This window comes from Melospiza georgiana, chromosome 11, assembly GCF_028018845.1.
Source record: "Melospiza georgiana isolate bMelGeo1 chromosome 11, bMelGeo1.pri, whole genome shotgun sequence".
NCBI classification, from domain to species: domain Eukaryota; kingdom Metazoa; phylum Chordata; class Aves; order Passeriformes; family Passerellidae; genus Melospiza; species Melospiza georgiana.
This window is the reverse complement of record NC_080440.1, coordinates 16,421,069-16,439,443: the sequence shown is the minus strand read 5'-3', so window position 1 is coordinate 16,439,443 and position 18,375 is coordinate 16,421,069.

Sequence of the window (18,375 nt, the reverse complement as noted above, 5' to 3'; positions counted from 1 at the left end):
GTAATTTCCTAATTTCTTAGCTGGGCTAAACTCTTCCTCTGAGTGCACATAGGAAACCTTGCTGTTTCCTTTGCAGAGGCTGAAGGTGGAGGTGATTGGCATGAGCCAGGCTGGTTCAGAGCTGCAGTCACACACACTTTTACCTCATCAGCTGTTACCTTAACAACTCCCACTCCTACACCTTCCTTAAAGCACATTTCCTTAAAGAAACCAGGTTCATGTTCTGAAAACTCCTGTGCCAAACCTCTGTGCACACTGAGCTGATTTTTACAGTTGAGTTCCACATCTCTGGAACCAGGAGCATTCATGGCAGTGCACACTGGCCTTTACCTGCACTGCAGTACAGCTGCAGCTCCTCTCCCAGGGACACCTGGGTGGTTTGTTGGGCCAATGCACAACAATTTGGATTTTCTCTTGGTTTACAGTTTCTGTCTGCAGATAGAAACATGGGTGTGGAGCCCTCACTGAGTCTGAAATGCCGACTGATAGGATTGGGAATCAAAATCCCAGTCCATGATTGAAACCACACTGCCATGGCCCACTGCCACAGCAGAACTCCCCTGCAGTTTGTCAGGCACATATGGTATCACTTTCTGTCTTAAATCATCAGCCTTCTGAAAAAGCAACACATGCAAGGGTGAAACAACCAGTTCACATGCACATATCCCTATCTTTTCTAACTTACTGAAATCTGAGTCCTTTCCCCACATCCTCTCAGGTGCCCAACATCCCCCAGTCCAAGCCAGGGGAGCCAGCATAAAATCAAGTGAATCAGCAGAGTGTGTTTACTTCTCTTAGGACAAACATGGTCAGGTGTTTCTAGTTACTGACCTATTACATGTCATTTCTAGTCCAAATTCCATTGCCAGTCTTACCTGCAATCTATAAAAGTAAGGGAATTAAAACCAAAATTAAGTGGACACTGTTTGTGTAGCTGTTCTGCCAAACATGTTCTTATGTTCAAATCTGTCAGAAGCCAATATCACAGCTCTCTCCTATCTGTCCCTAATGGTTGCTGAGACCCATGCAATCCTGATGGAATTATATCCTCTTCCCCAGCCCAGAAATCAACAGTCCAATGGTCTGGAGCAGAGGCTAAAGCAATATCCAGTGAAGATGTGCCAGAACAACTTTGGATGCCAAGTAACATCCTCCAGCTCCCTCAGTTCTGACCAGCATTGTCACAACATTCACATCATGCTGTGAACCCCACCCATCATTGACAGGGGAAACAGGAGAAAAACCCATCAGTATGTGCAGCTCCTTATGAAAAAGGCAAGTCAGAGCTTAATAAGGTATTACTTAATTAATTAGGTATTAATTAATTAATAGGGTATTACTTAGATATTACTTAGAGGTCTGCCCTGTCCTTGGGCAGAAACCTTCCTCCTCTGCCTGTTCACAGCAAGCAAGCTTTGAATTGGGAAGAGGGAGTCAGGGGAAGGCAGCACTGCGAGCATTGCCCAACGCAGGGCAGCGAGGAGGCCCTGGCTGCTCTCAGTGCTGATAACACGTTCAGACTGAGACATGTCTGCTCCCTGCCCACACCCAGGCCTGCCTCTGTGGGCTTTCTATAGTGCTGCCTGCCAGAGCCCAGGCAGCACAAACACGTGGAGGCACAGCTCTATCTGCAGGCTAATGCTGCCTGGAATGAACCTGGTGTGGATCTCCTGCTGCTGCTCCCTGAGAAACACAGCCCACCATGGGCTCCTGCTGCTCAGCACACAAACACAGCCCACCATGGGCTCCTGCTGCTGCTCCCTGAGAAACATAGCCCACCATGGGCTCCTGCTGCTGCTCCCTGCACACAAACACAGCCCACCATGGGCTCCTGCTGCTGCTGCTCCCTGAGAAACACAGCCCACCATGGGCTCCTGCTGCTCCCTGCACACAAACACAGCCCACCATGGGCTCCTGCTGCTGCTCCTTGAGAAACACAGCCCATCCTGGGCTTCTGCTGCTCCCTGCACACAAACACAGCCCACCATGGGCTCCTGCTGCTCAGCACACAAACACAGCCCACCATGGGCTCCTGCTGCTGCTCCCTGCACACAAACACAGCCCACCATGGGCTCCTGCTGCTGCTCCCTGAGAAACACAGCCCACCATGGGCTCCTGCTGCTCCCTGAGAAACACAGCCCACCATGGGCTCCTGCTGCTCAGCACACAAACACAGCCCACCATGGGCTCCTGCTGCTGCTCCCTGACAAACACAGCCCACCATGGGCTCCTGCTGCTGCTCCCTGCACACAAACACAGCCCACCATGGGCTCCTGCTGCTGCTCCCTGCACACAAACACAGCCCATCCTGGGCTCCTGCTGCTCCCTGCACACAAACACAGCCCATCCTGGGCTCCTGCTGCTGCTCCCTGAGAAACACAGCCCACCATGGGCTCCTGCTGCTGCTCCCTGAGAAACACAGCCCATCCTGGGCTCCTGCTGCTCCCTGCACACAAACACAGCCCACCATGGGCTCCTGCTGCTGCTCCCTGAGAAACACAGCCCACCATGGGCTCCTGCTGCTGCTCCCTGCACACAAACACAGCCCACCATGGGCTCCTGCTGCTCCCTGAGAAACACAGCCCACCATGGGCTCCTGCTGCTCCCTGACAAACACAGCCCACCATGGGCTCCTGCTGCTCCCTGCACACAAACACAGCCCACCATGGGCTCCTGCTGCTGCTCCCTGCACACAAACACAGCCCACCATGGGCTCCTGCTGCTCAGCACACAAACACAGCCCATCCTGGGCTCCTGCTGCTTCCTGCACACAAACACAGCCCACCATGGGCTCCTGCTGCTCAGCACACAAACACAGCCCATCATGGGCTCCTGCTGCTGCTCCCTGCACACAAACACAGCCCATCATGGGCTCCTGCTGCTCCCTGCACACAAACACAGCCCACCATGGGCTCCTGCTGCTCCCTGCACACAAACACAGCCCATCATGGGCTCCTGCTGCTGCCTGCACACAAACACAGCCCACCATGGGCTCCTGCTGCTCCCTGCACACAAACACAGCCCATCATGGGCTCCTGCTGCTGCTCCCTGCACACAAACACAGCCCACCATGGGCTCCTGCTGCTGCTCCCTGAGAAACACAGCCCACCATGGGCTCCTGCTGCTGCTCCCTGCACACAAACACAGCCCACCATGGGCTCCTGCTGCTCAGCACACAAACACAGCCCATCCTGGGCTCCTGCTGCTGCCTGCACACAAACACAGCCCACCATGGGCTCCTGCTGCTGCCTGCACACAAACACAGCCCACCATGGGCTCCTGCTGCTGGTCCCTGCACACAAACACAGCCCATCCTGGGCTCCTGCTGCTCCCTGCACACAAACAAGTGGAGCAAGTGGCCCTTGGGAGCAGGCATGACCCTGCACCATCCATCAGACATCTGTCATCACCTCTGCTGTCCACCAAAAAACATCTTCAGGGAAAAATGTCAAAGTGGCCCTAGCAATAAAATTAGAGTCTTACAGTGTTCAATTATGTGGACTAAGGAGTCTACATAAACATACTCTTCCAAACTTTAGCAAGAACTAGTAATTTTTTCTACTTGAAAATAACATATTGTTCAGGAAAAAAAGGCTATTGGTAGGCAACATGTTGACCAGAAAGAAGAAAAGTAATTTTAAGGACTTCACTATTAGCCTGCACACTAAATTTCAAAAGAAAATTATGGAAATTAAACTACAATTTGGACTTTACATCATAATAACCTTAAGATAATAATTCAGAGTATTTTTTTGGATTTGGAAAGGGGAGGGAAAACAACAAAGTTTCAGAGCTCCAGCTTATATTCACTACAGATGAGACAACACAAATGGAAGTTTTGCTGCAAACCACTGCTGGCTTTGTCCTTTAATTCCCCTGTAACCAGCTGTGGCAGTGGTCATGGCTGGAGAGAGGCTGTTGGCCCATCAATCCCCCCTGTTGCAAAGTCCTCATTTGATTAATTTAAATATAAGAAAGATCAGACCCAGAGGAAGCAGCCTGGCCCAGCAAAGGGAAGGGTTCAGTCAGAACTGCTCCACCTTGACATACCAACCTAGATTTGCAGAGAAGGGCTTCCTTTCATGAACAAGAGCTACCTTCCTCCTGTTGCTCCTCTTCTTCAGACCTCCCTGGCAGGGTTTTCCCTCAATGCCATTACCTCCTAAATGCAGTGTAAATGCACTTTGCAGCAGCTCAGATTTGAGTTGCAAAAACCGAACACAATGTTAGTTTTTGTAAAAATAGCTATTTTAAGAGAACACTCTATCTAGCCAGGAAAGGCATTTGTTTTAATGTGTCCCCATGGTACTCCAGTGACAATAAAAGCTTGAAATAATACTGGTTACTGCAGCATTAGATTGCCCAAACAGACCATCAGAGACTTGGTATTTCTCAAAAACCTGATATAAATATGCCAGATGGAAGGACAAAGGAAGAGCTGGTCAATCAAAACTCAGTGGCAGAGCTCAGCCAGGACTGGAGTTCCTTGGACTCTGGCCTGGGCAGTAACTCCACCATGTGACTGCCTTGCTCTGGAAGAGACACTGCAACTTTCCCAACTGTGGCTCTTGGAGAAATGCTGCCCTTGCTGAAACAGCCCTGCCATGGAAACCTGTAAAACACAACAGGCTAAATCCAGGTTCCTTTCCCAACGAGCAGGATGGGAATTCATTTACTTCAGGGCTGAATTTTCACTTCATATTCCTAGTTTTACAGACAAGAATTTTATCCCTGGTGAAATTCTGACACAAATTTGTCTTCAAGGGAAATTGTAACACTGCAGCAGGAGTGCTGCTGATTTAACACAGTAAAACCCTTTCCTCACACACTGTCTCCAGCATGCACAAACCCAGCATGAAGGTTTTTCTTATAAAAGCAGCAGGAAAGCCCAAGGTGCAGTTTACAATTAAGCTCTGGCTTTCTTGCACTCACCTACAAACATTCCAGTCAGAACATGTGCAATGCTACTTTGGGACATAAACATCAGCCTGGGGAAAAGGCAGCCAAGCCTGAATTGATCTCAGCAAACTTGTTTCACCTTGGCTAGGACAGAGCTTTCTGTGATGACAGCTCCTAAAAACAACAGATCTGGATTATATCTGGGACACAGAGACAGCAAGACCCACTGCTCATCTCCTGGGACTCCCTTCCCTGCCAGCTGTCCCTCACTGCCTGCTCTTGTGGGCTCACTCAGTGCAAATGAGCAGAGATTTAATAGCTGATCACAGACTGCAGAGTGTTTCATGTCAGGGCTGTTTCCTCCCTAGAACAGCAACATGGTTTGAATCTAGCTTACAGAAGGCAGAGCTGTGTTTATACTTGTCAGAAGTTACCCAATTTGGCAAGGACTCTTCCCATCATGCAAGTGTCACCACAGCCATTGCCAAACACTGCAGAGGCAGAGTTCAAAACACTACCTCCAAGCCTGGAATTAAGATGAAGAAATATGTTGCCCAGTGCATATGCTATATGTCTGCACTTGTCTGAAAGTGCTGAGCACTAATAAAAGGTGCTATTATAATTAAAACATAAATCTGAAATAGCCTAAAGCATGACCCAATATTATTTATCATTTCCAGAGAAATTTTGGAAAATCTAACTTTTTGAAAACACCTCACTCCCTTCTAAGCCCTTGGTTTTGGAGTACTCCTTACATTCTTTTAAGATTCTTTGTAATTCACCTCTTTTAGTGCCGTTCCCTCCAGTCCTGTGCCATGGAAATCACCTTGGCTGAGAGGCACTGGGCAGCATGGAACAAAACAGCACTGCAAGGCTGGGATGGATCAGCAGAGGCAGAGCAGTCTGGGTGTGGGCTGACATGGAGACTCTTTTCTTTCCAAGAACACAGGAGATGGAAGGCTCCCCTGTGCACACAGAACCTTGTGTTGCTGATGAGAGCCTTTGGAGCAGGGTTAGTGTGACCCAGGCAGCTGGCTCAGGGCTCTCCACAAACAGCTGCTCCAAGGCCAAGTGTGCAGATGTTGGAACGCCCTCCCTGCCCCAGAATACTGAAAACCAGATGGGAGGAAGAGTTTGCCATGGAGCTTGCAGGGAAACACTTTGGTGCAGAAGGTGTGGATTGTGTTATGTGGGGAATAGCTGCACTCTCCACAAACCAGACTGGGGTCCCACTCCTACATTCCCCACAACTCCTTCAGTCATCTCTCTTCATCCACAGCAGCTTCCATCTGACATGCTCATGCACCTCAGGCTGCAGGAACCTTCCAGCTTGGCTCTGGGGTAAAGGAGGAATTTCCCTGTGCCTTGCCAACCCACGGCAGGCAGGGAGGAGGCCTGGTGCACACCATGGGCCCCTCCTGTTCAGAAGTGCCATGTGAAGAAGGCACCTGAAGGCAGTTCTGGCATCCCTTAGCTCAGAGCACAGCCTGAAAGAGGATCTTCACTACATAAGCCAGAACAAGTCAGGCACACAGCTGAAAACAAAATAACTTGTGCCAGTATCAAGTGACAGTGTGACACTGACTGGGGCAGTAAGTGAAGATGTCACATGCTGGCTTCTGCTGTTTCCTAAGATAGAAGTGCATTGGCATTAACAGAAAATATGCATTGATCATCACGTTGTTATTAGTGCTTATACAAACCATCATTCCAAAGGGATGGTTCAGCACAGCTACTGGAAGTGGAAATACTCCACCCATCTTGGATGAGAAGAGAGGTGTGTTCAGAAAAGTCCACTCTATGACACAACCAGATAACCCCATCACATACTATCAATCCTGACCTACCTGACTAATAAACAAAAAAAATTATATATTACCCTGCTTATGCTTCTCTACCCAGTTTGCAGGAGGCAACAAGCAGGATTTAGCATGTTAATTTTGCAGTTTATTTTGTATTTGCCTTTTGGCCTATAATTACTCCAATAATCACCTCATTAGTCTCAGTTCTTTTTAGAGGAATTATCTGATGGAAGAACAACACTCCTGTCAAAGAACTCCTTAAACCAAGGGCAATCCTTGTCCTGTGAGTCAAAAGAAACATTCTCTTATGCTTGAGTTAAGTGAAATAGGAAACTGTCAAAGAAGCTGGTTTTTCTCTCCTCCCATTTCCCACCAGCAGCCTTGCTCTTCAGCCTATTACGAAGGTGAGTTAAAACCCAAAAGGCCTACAGGAAACACTGTATATCCTATAGTGATCCTTATAATCATCAATTCTTACTGGACAGAAGCAGAAAGCTCTCAAAATTCCCAGTTATTGACAAAAGAGATGACCTAATGCAAAGGGAACAGGTTCCAGGTAACCCTGGATCTCAGGGAACAGCCCCACAAACGGCGTGTGACGCAGCCAGTGAGGTCACACTCCTCACAGGGTGTACCTTGCCCAGCTCCAGAGATATAAATATTCCCAGTGCTTGGCTCTTCCAAGGTGTTTGCTTTCCAAGATGGGTACTTCAAACGATGATGCCACAGAAACCAAAGTGTAAAGGAATTATTTTTTTTTTTTACCCTTTCCTTCCAGCCTTCCTAAGACAGATATAATCAGTGCAGCAGTGCTTGTCTGGAGGCAGCTGGTGATTAAAGCCTACAAAAGGAAGCAGTTCAAGTTCTGTCAGGGAACACAGACTTTTCATGTCTCTTTTGCCTTGTAGAGAATGCTTTTTGATGCAAAGGGAAGTCAAATGAGGTTTATATGTTATGCTGCCAACCAAAGGAAAAGGGAAAAACCCAGGCCCTTTAGCCCCTCTGTCATTAGCTATTCATGCCAGCTGGAATGACTGCCAAAGAAAGAGCCCAACTCCTTACTGGGGAAGACATCCCCAAAAGCCCACCAATGTGAAGAATGCCAGTGAGTAAAGATGGTTCCCACAGACCCTCTTCAGTTTCACCTCCCAGCCCCAGTTTTAAACCTTGGGACCAGCACATATGCAAGATGACTATGCTAAAAATCAGCATGAAATGTGTTCTGAAGCCCAGCCCCATGGACACAAACCCCTTAACTTGACCCTTATCCTGAAAAAAACATGGCTGGGATACCTTCCAACAGCAACAAGGAAAAGGGGAGTGGTACAGCGATAGAAGAAAATCTGTAAATAGTTAAAGCAATGACTATCACTGCAGCAAAGTGTCAGACACTGACAATCTGCACTGAAAAGTCTCTGAATTGTTTAATTTTTTCATCGTTTAGATCTATGAACCTTAGCAACATTTCTTCTTTTTCTCCTCCTTTCCCACTTGAACTATGTGCATGTTCAAGGAACATAAGGAAAATCCGCAAATAGAGGAAGTTTCCTCTTTGGTTCCTCTTTCTGTTTTGCAGAGATGTTGGGTCTTTGTGTGTCCTCCCCATGACCTCCAGTGGGGAGGCAGGAACAAAAAGCCTGAGGACACCAGGACCCAGTGGTACTTGGCAGAAGTGCCTGAATGGCTGGAGTTCTCATGTTATTCCTCATTTCTGCTCCCAATGCTGGTGATCTTCCACATCATCAAAAAATACCTGAGTGATACAAAATTATCAGTGCTGACCAGTCTGCCCTTGAGACACAAAGGCAACCACAGGTTCAGCAGCTGAGGATAAACTGGGATGCTAAAGGCACTTCAAACCCTACACAGTTACCAAGTAACAATTTAACTTCTGTTCTCAAAGGCCAGCTGTTGCTGTGGAAAGTGGGTCATTTCTTCTACATCAAAGCCAAAGCAGCACAACCGGAGCTGTGTTCACTCAAACCAGTTATTCTGTGTGCACCAGGCAGCTCCTACTGCTATCTTACACCAAAGCAATCCTGTGCACCTTGTCAAAAACCCTTTCAACCACCCAAGAGCTTGAATGATTCCTTTATCCCAGGGATGACACAGCGCTACGCGAATGCTTCCCGTTGGGTCAATGGATTTACAAACAACAACATGGAGGCAGGGGCTGCCCATGGGTGTCCTGGGGAGGACCCTGGGTGAGGGGCCAGGAGACCAAACTGTGCTCGAGTCCCCCAGGCTGCCTCCTCTGACCCAGAGGCTCCCTGGCGCCCGGCCGGCGCCGCCGCAGCGGGAGCGGCCTTTGCGGCCAGTGGGCAAAGCGCCCGGCGCCAGGACAGCCAGGGCTCGGCCCAGGCCTGAGGAGTCTCACCAGGGCAGCTTCCAAACAAGGCCAACAGCAATCCCTGAGAATTGCTTATGGCAGCACGCAGAGGGGTTGGTTCTGCACGCCGCCGCCTCCGCTGAGCTCAGCCCCGCACCAGCAACCTCGACACAAAGCGAGCCAGGCCCAAAGTTACTCTGGGCAAAGGTGACTCTTTCTTGCCCTTGCAACGCTGCCTCAAGTCTGAGCAAGAGCAGTTTGTGAGTGGCCCAAGCTCCTTCTTCCCTGCACTGCCAGAGGAGACAAGTGCATCGGAGGGGTAGGACCATAAAGGAAGGCACCAGTGGCTTCCCTTGTCCCCACAGCAATCAATGCCACATTTCTGATCCTGGCTTTATATGCTTGGAAAGCAAAGCTGTCCCTGGCTTCTCACCATAGAAAGTCTTCTCTTGGTCCTTTCCCTCTCAAACTGCAAACTGGCTTGACCTCTGATCCCAGAGCTCGCACCCTGTGCTCTGCTGCTCTTGCACAAACCCCAGTGCTGTGCTCCATGCTGCCCTTCCTCCCCATGGTGCTGGAGGCAGCTCTGCTGAGCAAGGAGCCCCTGCTGCTCCCCGGGAGCTCACCCTGATGGAGCAGGAGCCGGGCAGCACTGCAGGACATGAGCAGGCCTGACTCCTTGCTAATAAGCTTTTCATGGAAAGTTGGATTCTGTTACTAATTACATCTGGTTACACACTTCTCGTGACAGACACCTCATCCACCCTGTGTTTACCTGACAGAAGAGAGTTAAGAGGATTTGCCTGGAAAGGAGACACCTACAAACCAGCATTTCTTCATGCTGTCTTCATACAACATATCTGATTAGCTTCACTTCTCTGTGCTGTCAAATGTCAAGTCCTTTTGTTATGAGTATTAGATTTATCTATATATATGAAAATATATACACACACACACACACACATATATATATATATATAAAAGCATTATCCTTATTTGTTTGAGTCTCCAACACTGACCAAATGAGCTTGGAAAAATAAATTTTTAATTGTACCCACACCCCCCCCCCCCGCTTGGAAAAGCACTTTTTGCCTCTTCTATATGGTGCACTAATACTTTGTAATGTATGAAGAATTATTGTGGAAAATGTGGTGCAGCTCCCAGCTAAGCCACCCAAGTGTGTAGGAAAGGGCAGGTCACAACCACTCTGTGCAACAGTGGTCACAGACAGCCTAACAAAAGGCTTTGATGTGGGAATGGAGGAGCCAAGGGGAAAAACTCAAGTTCCTGGGGCAGGAAACAAAAGCAGAGTCCTTTCTGGGTTTCTCTAGCCAAGAAGCAGGGTTATATTTGCTGCTGGTTGAGCACCATCCATGGATCAAGTGTGACATCAATAGAAGTATCTCCTCCTTCTGCTTAAACTCTGAAGGGCCACCTGTGCAGGCAAGAAAACTTTAAATCCTACTGCCAGTGGCACCTGAAGTCTGATGTGATGCTCACCCCACACTACAGGAGTGGGAATCAATCCTGAGTGGATAACTTCTCAGAGCAACAGTCCTGCTGAGAGCCCAGCAGAGCCTGCAGGAGGGTGGCAAATCCCTGCACCTCAGAGTGCCCCAGATCCCCCATGTTCTGGTCTCAGTTTGACACAAGGTAATTCAGTCATTTCAGTGAGTTACATAAAATCAGCCTCTGGGAAGACACCGAGTACACAGAGCATGAGCCCTTGAAATCCAGACACTGCCTTGGTTCCCTCTGGCTCCCTGACAAAGACAAGTTCCTGAGCTCAGGGCAGCTGAAACCACAGGATCCAAAGGTTTGCAGCCTTCAGGAATGCTCTCATGCAAAGCAGTGATTTCCTCCATGGCAGGTCCAGTGTGACAAGGCAGCAGCACCTTCCTGTGTCTGCTCACACCTTGGGCTGCACCCACAGGACACTGCACCAAAGCAAGCTGGGCTGGGAAGAAGCTTCCAGATCCTTCTACTGCTATCTTATTTCCAGATTGTAACACAGGCAGATTTTTCATTTAATGTGAACTCCTTTAGGCCCCTGCCATAAGGATTGAGGCATATTTTTCCCTTCTTCCCTGGTTCCCCTCAAGCACAAAGCAACAGATATTTAGTCCAGATAAAAAAAGATACCAGTGATTCTGTAAATATCAAAACATCTGTGGGATGACTGATCCAAAAAGATCAGTCCAGGCCCTATCACCAACCCAGCCCAGAAGTACAAGTGAGGAAAAAGGTTAAATCACAGCTACAAAATTTGCCATTCATGTTTGTTCCTTAAAAGCAGAGGCAGGAACAGTGCAAGTAAAATAGTGAAAGGTGAAGGAAAACATCATACAAATGGGAATATGATGTAGAATTACAAATCTCTAGTGTAAGAAAGGAGTGGACAAATTTATCTGCTGAGCCTTTAGGTCTCTGAAGATGAGCAGGATGCTGACAGCACCCACAGGGTGCCTGGGGGCACAGAACCACAGAAGGATGGCCAATGTCCTCACTGCACAGGATGCAGCACTGAGACCCTACTGATGTGATTGAAGCTGTGTGTAACGCTGTCACTCCCTCCCTTTCCCTGTCAGGCTGCAGAAAGGCAGCTAAATGAGCTCTGAAAGCCGTGCAGGCTCAGGCAGCCCTTCCCCCATCAGGTTTCTGTGGAAAGCCTGCTGCTCCCTGGGGTCATTTCCATTGCGCTTCAGCTCTTCCAGGAACTGAGCCATGCTGACAGCAGTCCCTCCTCTGCCACACGCCCAATCAGTGCACCGAGGGAGGCATTTCTAAGGAAAATAAAATTAAACAGCTTTATCACAAAGGAAAATAAAAAAAAAAAAAAAAAGAAAAGAAAAAAAAAAAAGAAAAAACTCCACCCAACCAAAATCTACTGCTTTGCTCTAAGAGCAAATTCTATGAAACACAGAAAACACAGAAAGGAAGATGGATCAGCTGGAAATATTGCCTAAGGAAGCACACAAAGCCAAAAATGAACTTTCCCTGAAGTCTGGAAGGAACCACACCTGGCCTGCACTTTACACTGACAAGGGAGGGGGTCTCAGTTTGGGAAGCAGTGCCCAGAAGGAGGTAAGATGGAAGCCTCACACACTTTGAGAGAGAGCTGTGGGGCAAAAATCCACTCAGAATTGACCCTGTGACAGGAATTGCTGCTCCCTGTGCAAACCCCTCTCTGGTGATCACACAGTGAAGCAGGGGAAGAAAGGCCAAGGACAGTGAGCACACGGCCTTTGTTTGTGGAGCTGCAGTGGTGTGTGCTCTCCTGCTGCAGGCTGCTGCAGCAGATGGCTCTGAGCTGTGCCACTGCAGCACCTCCTGCCACACAGAGGGGGTGAATCATGCAAACACCCCCCATTTGCATCCTGGCAGCTTTAGGGGCTCAGTGTTTCCAGCTGTGGGGTCAGGGAAGGCTGTGCCAGGGGGGCATCGGCCCCTGCAGTGCCCTTTACTGTTATCACAGATGGTTTGTACAGCCTTGGAGCTGCTTAAACATCCCCTTGGACTGAGAAGCATTGATAGGACAACTGCTAATGCCTTATTCCAGGAAATTGTGTTATTTCTAAACATTTCACCTGCTTCTACTCCCTTCAGCCTTCTCCCAGGCAGTCTCCTGCAACAGGAGAATAAACTAACAAACAAGGAGGCAAACAAAGAGGGAGAGATACAGTCTCAGGAGGGAATTAATACGCTGGCACTACATCATGTTGCAGCCATATGGTGCTGTAAATACCTTTGGAAGCTTGCTATCCACTGCTGAGTGAGAAATCTGCACAGGCCTTCTCCAAACCCCACCCAGGAGCCAGGGAAAACCCTCTTCCAAGGACAGCATTAATTTCAGGTTGGACAGATGTCTCCCTGGCTAAGGAGGCAGGGAGTGTCATGCCTTCTGCACCTTCTTTAGGACAGCACAAGGAGACCAGGACAGTCTTTAAACACTCCACTGTAACTATTCCCACTTGGCTCCAGCTGCTCACTCTCCCTGGTGTGCCAGCCCTGCCTGTCAGCAGCAGTTCCATGGAGCCCAGCAAGTGGGATTGTCCACTGAAATCAGTGCAAATCAGTTCAGTTCCACTGAACACCCCAGAGGAGGAAGGAGTGGCACAGAGAACACCCCAGAGGAAGAAGGGGAAAAGCTGCCTTACCCTAGGAGCCAAAGCAGCCCATGGCACAAGCCAGTTAGCCAAAGGGCTGTGGGCAGCCAGTCCAGTCTGCAGGGGACACAGGCATGCTCAGTGTCCCAATCCAAGGAATTGCCCATAACTCACAAGGAAACTTGCTCAGGCAGGAACTACCTCTGCATTTAATATCTGAAAGAAAGGGGTTCTCTTATGGGACAAAGGAAGCATTGTAGCAAATTTGTGTGCTTAGAGAGGGGGAGGATCTGTTTGCTTTAGGACTCCAGTTTCCCATAGGAAAATTAAGCTGAACATCTTCCTTATCCTTCAGATTAGGTAACAAATTCATAAAAAATTAACTCCTTGACAGCTCCTCTGAGGAATCATTTCACAGCTTGTTTGAAAGCAAGCAGCCACAAAAGTTGAGACTTGTTTCACCCTTTGCAGACGCATGTAACAAACGAGTTACGTGCAAACTTCAAAGCAAAGCTTTGCTAGAAGGAAAGTCAATGGAAAATGCAACAATGCATGTATCAAAAATCCCTCAAAGACTTCACAGACAAACAATATAATTGCTCTTCTTCTCTGCCACTGATCTCCAACAACAGCAAGAAGTTTCTGTCATCAAACAACCTCTCTTTCTTGGCAGTCAGCAGCAGCTGAAATGCAGGGTCTATCCATATGAGCAGCAGCTGATAACTGAGAGAATAATGACCTGGAGCACCTGCATCAGTTGCAGAAAAGGAAAATGAGCAAAGAAAGAAAATATCTTCTCCCCCCATTTTCATATAGAACTTTTTGGCTTCCTCTCAGCTTCATCCTGTCTCTTTGCTGCAAGCAAAGCAACAAGTCACAAACCCAAGCAGTCCTGTGTATTTTAAACACATGCCTGCATCCAAAAGGAGAATATTTGGTGAACAAGGGAAAAACACAAACATGAAAGAAAAGCTACTTCTGCTGTTTTAGCTACATTCAGGCTCAATGGAGATGCTCTGAAAGAACTGAGAATAACTCCCTTAGAGCAGAGCATCTACAAAGCAAGCAAATATAATTGATCTCCTGGTTCCTGAAGGACTTTGCACAGAAAAGTAACAAGAAGGGAACTGAACCTGTATGGGGAGAAAGGAAGACTCCAGCTGAAGAGTTCAGAGGCAATTTTTTCTTCAACAGCTTTATTCACTTTATGCACCTGCATCAACTACATCAGCAAAAACTTGGGGAGACCAGGAAGAAGATGTGCCAAGGAATCACCCTCTGCCCATCACTCACCCTTGTGGTATAAAAGCACAGCAGGGAGAGGGCTTGAGGGAGGGTGGACTGGAGGGGCTGAGTTTAGGATTTCAGGTGTATCCAGGTGAGCAAGAAGCAAGAGAACCCCCTGCAGAGCATGGGCAGGAAGGATGCTCCAAGTGCAGCTGGCAGAGCTGCTCCTGCCTGTGGCACCTGGAGAGCCCAGGATCTGTGATCCCCACTGTGCCCTCCCCCCATGTACCCTGATGGCAGGGGGGGTCTCTGCCCACGTCCCTGCAGAGCACATGAAGTTCTTAGAGGGACATTATCCTAGCACAGCACTGCAACTCTTTTGTTATCTTTCTAGGAAAGAGCTAAGCCTTTTGATCTCGTACCAAAAACTGAAAAGCAAATTAAATGTTAATAAAACCTTAATAAAGAGCTAGTCTTATGCATTTTAATCAGTTGTTCATAGAAACCAAACACATCTAATAGACTAAGAAAATGAAAGGCAACAAGGAAGTTGCTATGGCTTTGATGGAACAGCAACTCCAGCCTCATAATCCTGTGACTGCATTAAGGTCTTTTACATGAAGCGCAAGAACAGCTGCCTCCCCCACAAACACATGCTTCTTCCCAAACCCAGGGCATATGTGGGCTGAAAAGACTTTGTTTGCTCTCATTTTGTGGAAGTTTCTCCACAGCGGAAAAATACAGAGGAAATAAAGCACAAAGAGGGAGGAAAGATGCAAAAGCAATATCAAAGTCTGATCAAACATTAGAAGCAGAATCACAATAAATAAATGGGGAGAAAGAGGCTTGGAGACTGACTGATACCTGAGAAAGGTATTAAATGTTAAAGAAAAGAAACAGTCTGCACTAAAGTCTAGGGGAAAGCTGGTGGCATTGAACAAACAGCCCCAGAGGACAGCACACTTGCTGACTGGAGCACAATGTGACAGAGCTGTAGTGGTCAGCCCAAGTCAAAGAAGAGCAGCAAAATTCAGGGTCAGAGTTGGTAGAGAGTTCACAGGTCTTCAAAGAGAAGGATTAGGCTGGAAATAGTGTGCAAAATGATAACATCCCAATGAAATTCACAGCACTGATGAAGTCAAGGCCTAGGGACTCATCTGGTCTGGCCAGAAGGGTAGAAAATGAGTCCTTCCCTCCTGTCTGGGAGCAGCTCATGGCAGGTTAGCTCACCTCTCCAGGAGAGGCACCTCCACATGTGCCCTACCCAAAATCTGAGAAGGCAGGCACTGTCTGCAGCATTGCTACAGTGACTGAGAAAAGTGCTTTGGAAGCCAATATCCAACTTAACAACTTCCTCAATTCCCTGCTAATTTGAAGCCAACCCAAAGCAACTCAGTAACTGCATGTAAAAGATGTGTTTAAAGCCAAGTGCTGTGAGAAATTCACTCCTCCCAGGCTGCCAGCAGCATGTGAAATAATTTGAAATTCTAAGTGGGCAGCAAAAATAACATTAATTTGTCAGTGTCATGCAGAGTATTTTCCTTAGAAGCTCTGCAGGGCTTGAGAGAAAAGCTCCCACCAGCTCCTGCTTTGGAAGGAGGGAATGCACAGCAGAGGCCTGAACCCAGGACAGGCCAAGGACTGAGGAAGCACAAGTGTGGGACAGCAGCACCAGGCAGTGGAACTCAGTCTGCCTTGCTTCACTTATTCAAGGCCACGTGGTTGTGGGATGTTTCAGGGTCCCTAAATCTCTGTCTGAGCTCCTGGCACCCTCTCCGACTCCTACCAGGGAGATGATGACTGATGGCAGGAAATTTTGACCTTTTAACTCCATATCCCTTTTCTAAATTCCTGTGGTCACTACTGCTGTCTCTTATGTAGCAAATTCCTTCTCCGGATCCCTCAAGAAGCCAAACAACATTCTGTAGTAAAGAGCTGAGCGGGGCATAAATCTCCAGCCCCTCCAGTCTCTGGTAATCTTCCCACTGCCGTGGCCCCATTCCAAACTTTTGCCCCCGGCCACGAGGGAGCCTCAGGTCACCGGACGAGCTCTTTTGCCATGCTTGGAATGGCAGCGAGAATTCCCTGAAGCGTCCCGCAGGGCCCGGGGCCGCGGTTCCCGGAACTGGCGGCTGCAGCCTCGGGCCGAGCTGTTCCCAGAAGCGCCGGGGCTGCGCTCCCCCGGCCGCGGGACACGGGGGGGCCGCCACAGGCAGGGAGGGAAGGCGGCAGCAGGGAGAAATACACCGAACAGACCCCGCAGCTCTCCAGACACTGCCCTCTCCTGCTTCACGTCAGTCCCAGGAGGATTGTTCTGACCTGCTTTTCTCAGTGCTGGCAGGGCAGACGAGCCCAGCTGCAGCCTGTCTGCCCTGGCAGCAGCGGCTCCCACCTCTCCCCCAGCTCCCCTGGCCTTGCCATAGCTCAGCTTTCAGTAATGTCAGCCCAGCAGCCACGCCTGGGTATCACACTGAAAAGTCTTCTTAGCGTCAGCACACGTTATACCAGGAAACATCAGCGATAATAAATATCGCCAAGATGGAAATGTGCCATACAACAGCGAGGGCTGAGCCTAACACAGGCAATCCAGGCTGGGCATAACCTCCAGTACCAGCTGGGCAGTTGTGCACAAGCACCACAAAGCAGGGCAGCCCTGGGCCCTCATTTTATAGAGCACCTTTTCGACCTCAGGCTTTTTCAGGAGCCTGAGGCTCTTAACTCTTAACTCTCAGCTCCTAACTCTGCTCCAAGCAGCTGTATGCACAGCCAAGCACACACCTAGCTCTAACATTTATTTCTAGATAAATAGATGGCTATAGCATGAGCCAAGACATGGCTGGGACCAAGTCCTTAGCTAATCCCATGCAATTTCTCTGGTTCAAGAAAACTCTGCCAAGCCGATGGAGAAGAGCCTGGCCAGAGTCTGGGTTCCCCTAGCACAGCATTTAGCTGCAGACATTTGGAGTTTACAAAAGGAAGCTTGCTGAGCACCTGGCTGACAAGTAACAGCCAGAAAAACCCAGAACATGGTGGATGAAAATCAGGAGCTGAAGGAAAGTAAATAAACTAAATGGATTTCCCTGCTATTGACAGCATATACTTTTCCTTCAATCATCTGCCATGAAAGGTGATGATATTCCTCCATTCACTGCGTTTTTCCTGGCCTGTCTCCAAGGCCACAATATTGTGTGTTTATTTAGTTTTTCATAAGGTCAAAGAAGCATATTGGGATAAAACAGAAAGTTTACTCTGGACTTTCACCTTTGGGATCTTAAACCAAGTGTGACAACTGCAATGAAAAATATTTACAGCTGTCTACACATATTGGAAGGGGGGGCTTTTGGAAGAAAGAGGGCTTTCAATCCCACATCCTTCTCAACAGTTTCCTTAAATAGTATTTATTACACACAAGAGGAAAAAGAAGAAAATGTCAAGATTTAGACTGTACAAGGATCCCAGAACACACTACTGGTCCTTTCAAGCCATGAATCACAGACAAGTGAGGCACTGGTCTGTGTGGAAGAATTTCAGCAATAAGCTGTGTTGTTAGAAAGCAGGTACCTGGGCCCTCTGTGCTCACACACCAGCTTAAATGGGTGGGCAGAAACTGGAATAAGCAAGTGATGTGCAATACTGCCTTTTCCATGGCATCCAAAGACACATTGGCTTGGCTACTCAGCTTTCTTTCCTTGGAAACCTCAACAGGCTGGAACTTCAATACTTGCACACCTTGAGATGTGCTTTGGAAAATCAGGCCATTGAGCATGCACAGAGCCCAAACGGCACTCTGGCCTGCTCTTCACAGCCCCATCCATGGTCTATCTGGTGGATAATACTTTTCCTGGTTGTAGTGGCCAAGGAAGCAGCCAGAAATCAAGAGGACCGTGAGCCTGGCACTGATCTATAACTTGGTCTCACTTTTCCAGAAGGAACAACTGCAAAGGAAACCATCCCTTGCTACACAAGTGGAGAACAAACAGCAAAAATCCACATTCCATGACACCTTGAGAGG